Source organism: Octopus sinensis, linkage group LG21 (genome assembly GCF_006345805.1).
Source record: "Octopus sinensis linkage group LG21, ASM634580v1, whole genome shotgun sequence".
Taxonomy (NCBI): Eukaryota; Metazoa; Mollusca; class Cephalopoda; order Octopoda; family Octopodidae; genus Octopus; species Octopus sinensis.
In genome coordinates this window covers 9301875-9311271 of record NC_043017.1, presented here as the reverse complement: position 1 = coordinate 9311271, position 9397 = coordinate 9301875, and the positions used below count along the sequence as shown (strand labels likewise).

The 9397-nt window shown below is 42.1% G+C and overlaps 1 protein-coding gene across 2 annotated transcripts in view; it reads right to left on the bottom strand.

Moving 5' to 3' along the window:
- Positions 1 to 9007, bottom strand: part of LOC115222733 (protein suppressor of hairy wing-like) — a 112031-nt gene extending 103024 nt beyond the window's left edge. For both annotated transcript variants that reach the window (XM_029793032.1, XM_029793033.1), the window contains exon 1: positions 8820 to 9007. The gene's annotated coding sequence lies outside the window, so the exon portion shown is untranslated. The remainder of the gene's footprint in view (positions 1 to 8819) is intronic.
- Between the last annotated feature and the right edge of the window lie 390 nt (positions 9008 to 9397).

The following is a 9397-nucleotide window of genomic DNA, read 5'->3' as shown; positions in this document are numbered from 1 at the left end:
CATCTACTTGATTTCACTCTCAAGCTAAGGTCCAACTCAGGGATACAGACACATACAAAAAAAAATGATATTTACCCAAAGTATCTTGCAGCAGGATTGAACCCAGGACTGCACTGCTGTGAAGCGAATGTCTTTTCACTGCTGTGCCTCGTCCAAAAACAGTATGTCAGTTACAAAAACAGGATAGGGCATGTCTACAACTGGCTCTTGTTGTGTGTATGTGTGTGTGTTTTCGTGTGTGAATGTGTGTGGAAGTGTGTGAATGTGTGTTTTTGTGTGTGTGTGTTTGTGGATGTGTGTGTGTTTGTGGAGGTGTGAGTGTTTGTGGAGGTGTGTGTGTGTTTGTGGATGTGTGTGTTTGTGGAGGTGTGTGTGTGTTTGTGGATGTGTGTGTTTGTGGAGGTGTGTGTGTGTTTGTGGAGGTGTGAGTGTTTGTGGAGGTGTGTGTGTGTGTGTAAATAAATATAGGACATCCTGGTTTTAAAGAAGAAAAAAAAAACCCATTTACATACATCAGCTGATAAACACTCATACATATCGAAAAAATCACCACACCTTTTCTTTGATTTCTTTAAAAGAAAAAAAAAAAGCAAACAAACAAACAAAAAACAACAAAAACAAACAAAATCCAGTGCTAAATGGTGGTGGTGGTGGAGGTAGGACAATCACCATCACCATCATCATCATTGGCAACCACAACCTTCTGGCCTTGGGCCTCTATTATGGTCACCATTAGCATGTTGGACAAAATGCTTAGCAGTATTTCATTTGCCTTTTGTATGCCGAGTTCAAATTCTGCTGAGGTCGACTTTGCCTTTCATCCTTTCTGGGACGATGAAATAAGCACGTAATCGACTGGTCCCCTCCCACAAAATTTTAGGACTTGGGCCTATCATAGAAAAAATTATTATTATTATTATTATTATTATTATCATTACTAAGGAGGTGAGCTGGCAGAGTTGTTAGCACACCAGGCGAAATGCTGCTAAGCATTTCGTCTGTCTTTATGTTCCGAGTTCAAATCCCGCCAAGGTCAACTTTGCCTTCCATCCTTTTGGGGTTGATAAAATAAGTACCAGTTTAACACTGGGGTCATTGTAATCAACTCATCCTCTCCTCCAAAATTTCTGCCCTTGTGGCAAAATTTGAAACCATTATTTTTATCATTATCATTATTATTATTATTATTATTATCATTATTATTATTATTATTATTATTTAAGGTGGTGGGCTTGTGGAATCGTTAGCACACCGGGCAAAATGCTCTGTGGTATTTCACCTGTCTTTACGTTTTGAGTTCAACTTTGCCTTTCATCCTTTCGGGGTTGATAAATTAAGTACCAGTTACGCACTGGGGTCGATGTAATCAACAAGTCCCCTCCCTCCAAATTTCAGGCCTTGTGCTTTCGTAGAAAGGATTGCTGTTGTTGTTATTGTTATTGTTATTATCATTATTATTATTATTTCAGGTGGTGAGCTGGCAGGATTGTTAGCATGCTGAGTAAAACTCTTTGTGACATTTTGTCTGTCTTTATGTTCTGAGTTCAAATTCTGCCATAGCTGACTTCACCTCTCATGTTTTTCGGGGGTCAATGAGTACTGGGGTTGATCTATTCGATCCCCCACCCCAAATTTCAGGCCCTGTGCCTTTAGTAGAAAGGATTATTCTTAAGGTGGTAAGCCGACAGAATCCCTAGAGCATTGGAAAATATACCATTTGATATTTGCTGCAAATCTTGCCACGGTCACCTCTGTCTTTCATTCCTTTCACAACTGCTAAAATACCTTGCGGAATTTGTTATGGGTCAACTTTGCCTTCCACCCAATGGGGTCTGATGTAATTGACAGCACCTGGGGTTGATAGTATAAACTAAAGGCGGCGAGCTGGCAGAAACGTTAGCACGCCAGGCGAAATGCTTAGCGGTATTTCGTCTGCGTTACGTTCTGAGTTCAAATTCTGCCGAGGTCGACTTTGCCCTTCATCCTTTCGGGGTCGATAAATTAAGTACCAGTTACGCACTGGAGTCGATGTAATCGACTTAATACCTATGTCTGTCCTTGTTTGTCCCCTCTGTGTTTAGCCCCTTGTGGGTAATAAAGAAATAGGTAAACATTATATATATATATATAGTTAATCCAAAGAAGAAAGCACAAAAAAACACAACGCGAGGACGTGGAACAAATATAGTATTATTGGACGCTGAGGAAAGAAGGAAAGAAGGAGGGTTTAACGTTTCGAGCGGAGCTCTTCATCGGAAACATAGGAGAAGGAAAGATCCAGAGAAGGGAAGACAGAGGGAAAAAACAGGCTTCTTCCAGATCAACTCACAAGGCATTGGTCCCGCCAAAAACTATAGCAGACGACAGTTGCCTAAGGTGCCACACAGTAGGACTGAACCTGAAACCACATGGTTGAGATGCAAACTTCTTACCACATGGCCCTGCCTGCATCTACCCTACATACACACACACACACTCCTACATTTCCATTTCCTATGAAATGGAATGAAAACAGGCGTTGCCTGTAACCCCCATGCTGGTTCCCTAAGGGTCCATGGACCCACTTTTTAAGGGTGTTATCAATGTCACTTAATGATCACCAACCACATGTATGGTTCCACCTTCCCATCCACCCCTTTAAGCCAACACAGACACATTCATCAAACAAGCACCCACCCATTTGTCACAGTAACTTGCATGTGTTGGTGGTGGCGACGACAGTAGCACACACACACACACACACGCAGATGTGTGTGTGTATGTGAATGTGCGTGTGTGTGTGTAGCATATATTAACACATACATATTCATATAGACACACATAAAACTATATCATATCACTTATTGTCACATACATATACACACGACACACACTCGCACATTCAGATACAGACGTCACACAAACACACACGCAGAGACGTACACAAATATACACACATACTACACACATTGAGATATACACAAAGTCACACACACATACACACACACACACACACACACACACACTTAGGCTTCTGTTTACAAGCGTTTGTAACAGAATATGATAAACAATGTGTCAAAGTATAAAGCCATGCTAGATAGGTGTCCACACGAAAATATATAAATATATAATAGAGCAATTATATACAAACACATACACACACACACACACATCCACCTACAAACAATACATACATATATATATATAGACATACACACACAAATATATATACATACATACATACATACAAATACATGTATACACACAATGTTATAAATATGACAAATGATTGCGTCGTGGTTGATACTCTGAGCTCATGTTCAACAACACAGGAAATTATATATATATATATATATATATATATACATACTGTATTTATATACCCACACATACACACAAGTTGAGAGATATTATATATAATACTAGTGTTTTATATATATATATATATATATATATATATATATGTACACATCTATACACAAATGGAAGCCTATATCAAATAGGAAAAAATTGCATAGAGTATAGAAAATGTGTACATATATATATATACACACACACTCACACATATATATATATAGGTATATACATATATAAATATATATATATACATACATATATAAAAATTTATAATATATATACATATTACATATATAAATATATATATACATACATATATACATATATAAATATGCCAGGGCTACCTGATGGACAGAAAGACTGTTTCTATGACACCCTACTGCAGACCACATCATTGACGAACGACAGGGACCTTCTCTTTGTGGCTGGTGACTTCAATGGACATGTTGGACGACGTGCGGGGCTTCCATGGCGTGCATGGAGGCTACGGTTATGGTTCCCGCAACGAGGAGGGAACCAGGCTGCTGGAGTTCTGCGATGCGAATAGTCTTATGATTTGCAACACTAACTTCAGGAAACCGACAAGCCACCTGGTCACCTACCGATCGGGCCGGCATACTAGCCAAATCGACTACATCCTTGCCAGAAAAAGGGAAAGATGGCTGCTTATAAATGCCAAAACCTTCCCAAGTGAAGAATGCACCCCACAACATAGACTGGTAGTTAGTGACTTTAGGATCAGGACTAAGAGGGCGACTAGAAGACGACCAACATGGAGAAGAAGGGTCTGGAAGCTTAAAGACCCTGCGAATGGACAGAGATTTAGAGATATGTTATTTGAAGCTTTAGACGAAATGGAAGGGAGTATAGCTACGCATGGGGTAGAAGACAACTGGACGCTTCTGAGGGACAACCTGCTGAAAGCCGCTGACCAGATCTGTGGCTGGTGCAAAGTCCCCTTAAGACCCAAAATAACGTGGTGGTGGAACAATATTGTTGACAGGGCTATTAGACAAAAGAAACAGGCTTGGAAGGCCTGGAAGAACGGTGGTAGCAGGGAAGTGTATCAGTCTGCCAGAAGGGAAGCCAGGAGACAGGTCTATCTAGCCAGAGGGGAAGCAGAGAAGGAAAAATTTGCCAATGTCCTGCGTCGTGAGGATGAAAGACTTGAGGTATTTCGTGTTGCAAGACAGTGTGTGAGAGAGAATCGTGACGTGGTAGGAGAGAAATGTGTTCGCAAGGAGGACGGTTCACTTGCACTTAATGAGGGTGCAAAGAGAGAGACTTGGAGACGCCACTATGATAGGTTGCTGAATGAAGAAAATGAATGGGATAAAGAGTGTCTGCCGAATGTCGACCCAACAGAGGGACCAGCAATCCGAGTTAACAGTTCCTTAGTAGATAAGGCAATTAGAAGCATGAAAACAGGGAAAGCCCCAGGCCCATCAGGAATTACTGCAGAGATGCTCAAAATATCTGGTGGTGTCGGCTATAGCTTAGTCACCCGTATAGTTAACCAGGTGATACACGAGGGGGTCATACCCAATGACTGGTGTAGCAGCATAATAGTCAACTGCTACAAAGGTAAAGGCGACGCCCTAGAGACAAATAACTACAGGGGCATCAAGCTGCTGGATCAGGTAATGAAGGTTACGGAGAGGGTTGTAGCCGAACTAATTAGAGAGAGAGTTACCTTAGATGATATGCAGTTTGGGTTCGTGCCAGGGAAAAGTACTACTGATGCTATATTCCTGGTAAGACAGCTGCAGGAGAAATACCTAGCCAAAGATAAGCCCTTGTACCTGGCTTTTGTTGACTTGGAGAAAGCCTTTGACAGGGTCCCCCGGTCCCTTATCTGGTGGTCAATGAGGAAACTAGGGATAGAAGAATGGTTGGTGAGAGCTGTGCAAGCCATGTACAGAGACGCTGCTAGTAAGGTGAGGGTGGGCAACGAGTACAGTGAAGAATTCCGGGTAGAGGTTGGGGTCCACCAAGGTTCAGTCCTCAGTCCCCTCCTATTTATCATAGTCCTCCAGGCAATAACGGAGGAATTCAAGACAGGTTGCCCCTGGGAGCTCCTCTATGCTGATGACCTTGCTCTAATTGCTGAGTCACTATCAGAACTGGAGGAGAAGTTCCAGGTGTGGAAACAAGGATTAGAATCGAAGGGCCTTAGAATCAACCTAGCCAAAACCAAAGTTCTAATAAGTAGGAAGGTAGATCAATCACAAACGCCTTCAGGTAGATGGCCCTGCTCGATCTGTAAAAAAGGTGTAGGTAGAAACTCTATAAGATGCACCAAGTGTAAGCTATGGACACATAAGAGGTGCAGCAATGTCAAAGGAAGGCTAACTAGGAAAATAGTTTTGTCTGTGGCAAATGCTCAGGAGCAATAAACACTGGAAATATGCAGAGACCAACTTCTGCCACGTTCCAGGGAGACAAACTAGAAATAGTTGATAGCTTCCGCTACCTAGGAGACCAAGTCAGTAGCGGGGGTGGGTGTGCTGAAAGTGTAACTGCTAGAGTAAGAATAGCCTGGGCAAAGTTTAGAGAGCTCTTACCCCTGCTGGTGACAAAAGGCCTCTCGCTCAGAGTAAAAGGCAGACTGTATGATGCATGTGTACGTACAGCCATGCTACATGGTAGTGAAACATGGGCCGTGACTGCTGAGGATATGCGTAAGCTCGCAAGAAATGAAGCCAGTATGCTCCGATGGATGTGTAATGTCAGTGTTCATAATCGTCAGAGTGTAAGTTCCTTGAGAGAAAAGCTGAACCTAAGAAGCGTCAGTTGTGGCGTGCAAGAGAGACGGCTGCGCTGGTATGGTCATGTGACAAGAAAGGCTGAAGATAGTTGTGTGCAAAAGTGCTACACCCTAGCAGTGGAGGGAACCTGTGGAAGAGGTAGACCCAGGAAAACCTGGGACGAGGTGGTGAAGCACGACCTTCGAACTTTAGGTCTCACTAAGGAAATGTCTAGAGACCGAGACCTATGGAAGTATGCTGTGCATGAGAAGACCCGGCAAGACTAGTCAGGCCATAACCCGTGGCCCCGACCTGGGACGTAGTCAGTCCTGTGCATACCTTCCTTCTTGTGACACTTATGAAGACCTGTTGAGGCAAGTGAAAATCAAATCAAATCAAAACAAATCAAAATAGATGAACATCAGTGGAATTGTATTCTTTGTGGTACCAGTGCCGGTGGCACACAAAAAACCACCCAAACGTGGCCGTAACCAGTACCGCATCGACTGGCCTCCGTGCTGTGGGCACAACAAACACCATCCGATCGTGGCCGTTCGCCAGCCTCATCTGGCACCTGTGCCGGGGCACATAAGGACACCATCCGAAGACCCAAACACCATCCGATCGTGGCCGTTCGCCAGCCTCATCTGGCACCTGTGCCGGTGGCACATAAAGACACCATCCGAAGACCCGGCGACGTAGTCAGTCCACCTGTGCATACCTTCCCTCTTATGACACTTGTGAAGACCTGTTGAGGCAAGTGTGTGACACTTGTGAAGACCTGTTGAGGCAAGTGAAAATCAAAAATCAAAAATCAAACCAAATCAAAATAGATGAATATCAATGGAATTTGTATCTTTGTGGTTCCAGTACCGGTGGCACACAAGAAAACCATCCGAAGTGGCCGTAGCTGGTACCGCATCGACTGGCCTCCGTGCTGTGGGCACAACAAACACCATCTGATCGTGGCCGTTCGCCAGCCTCACCTGGCACCTGTGTCGGTGGCACATAAAAACACCATCCAAAGACCCGGCGACGTAGTCAGTCCACCTGTGCATACCTTCCCTCTTATGACACTTGTGAAGACCTGTTGAGGCAGAGGCAAGTGTGTGACACTTTGTGAAGACCTGTTGAGGCAGAGGCAAGTGTGTGACACTTGTGGAGACCTGTGAGGCAAGTGTGTGACACGCGTGACACTTGTGAAGACCTGTTGAGGCAAGTGAAAATCAAACCAAATCAAAATAGATGAACATCAATGGAATTTGTATCTTTGTGGTTCCAGTACCGGTGGCACACAAGGACACGCGTGACACTTGTGAGACCTGTTGAGGCAAGTGAAAATCAAACCAAATCAAAATAGATGAACATCAATGGAATTTGTATCTTTGTGGTTCCAGTACCGGTGGCACACAAGAAAACCATCCGATCGTGGCCGTTCGCCAGCCACATCTGGCACCTGTGTCGGTGGCACATAAAGACACCATCCGAAGACCCGGCGACGTAGACAGTCCACCTGTGCATACCTTCCTTCTTGTGACACTTGTGAAGACCTGTTGAGGCAAGTGACACTTGTGAAGACCTGTTGAGGCAAGTGAAAATCAAATCAAATCAAAACAAATCAAAATAGATGAGCATAAATGGAATTTGTATCTTTGTGGTACCAGTGCCGGTGGCACACAAGAATCATCCGAACGTGGCCGTAGCCAGTACCGCATAGACTGGCCTCCGTGCTTTGGGGACGTAACAAACACCATCCGATCGTGGCCGTCCGCCAGCCTCATCTGGCACCTGTGTCGGTGGCACATAAAAACACCATCCGAGCGTGGCCGTCTGCCAGCCTCGTCTGGCACCTGCCAGCCTCATCTGGCACCTGTGTCGGTGGCACATAAAAACACCATCCGAGCGTGGCCGTCTGCCAGCCTCGTCTGGCACCTGTGTCGGTGGCACATAAAAACACCATCCGAGCGTGGCCGTTCGCCAGCCTCGTCTGGCACCTGTGTCGGTGGCACATAAAATCACCCACTACACTCTCGGAGTGGTTGGCGTTAGGAAGGGCATCCAGCTGTAGAAACACTGCCAGATCTGACTGGCCTGGTGCAGCCTTCGGGCTCCCCAGACCCCAGTTGAACCGTCCAACCCATGCTAGCATGGAAAACGGACGCTAAATGATGATGATGATGATGATGATACATACAAATATACATAATAAATATATAATTATATTACATTCATATAACATATATAAATATATATATAACATACATATTATATATATAGATATATATACATACATATATACCTAATAATATATATATATATATACATATATACATATATAAATATATATATAAATATATATATATATACATACATATATACATATATAATATATATATATATATATAGATACATATATACATATATAAATATATATACAACATATATACATATATAAATATATATATACATACATATATACATATATAAATATATATATACATACATATATATATATATATATATATATATATATATATATTATATATATATATATTACACACACATATTATATACACACACACATATACACACACACACGTTTTCAGCAAAGATAATTTAATATGCTTTAAACAATCAGAACAAATAGATAAATAAATATAAAAGACAACAACAACAACAACAAAAAAGACAAAAATATAACAAACGGAAAACAAAAAAAAAATGCTGAATACTTACTGTTTAAATGAATGCTAGGGAATATACACACGCAGATGCACATATATATAAGCGCACTTATATATACACAGAAATATATATATATATGTTGGTATGTAATTTGTAGAAAGGACCTTCAAATTTTATGAGTTATTAATCCTTTAGAGGGCACAGAATCCCTTAAAAAACATCCCACAGCATACAAGAGTTGAAATCTGGAAAAGATATGAAAAAAGAAAACGTTCAGAAAAGCAACATCAAAATTAATAATAATAATAATAATAATAATAACAATATGTGCATCTCTGATCATGAGCAGAAGTAGTGGGGGAGCATCATAGCATCATGTGTTGAGAGGGATACTTTAGGGTTTGAATAATTCACTTCTGGAAACATGGGTGTTTTGTTCAACATCCTTAAACAACCCTTATTCAGGGACCTTTTGAGTGGGATGGGCTACTCGACCAGAAGAAAATTCTAACTGGGCCCCACCTGCAAGGTCATGTGCTGTTTATTTTAATATGAGATCACCATGTCGCACACATATGGTTGTGATGCATGTGCCTAGTGCACCCTTATCAGAGGGGTAGTCATGATGG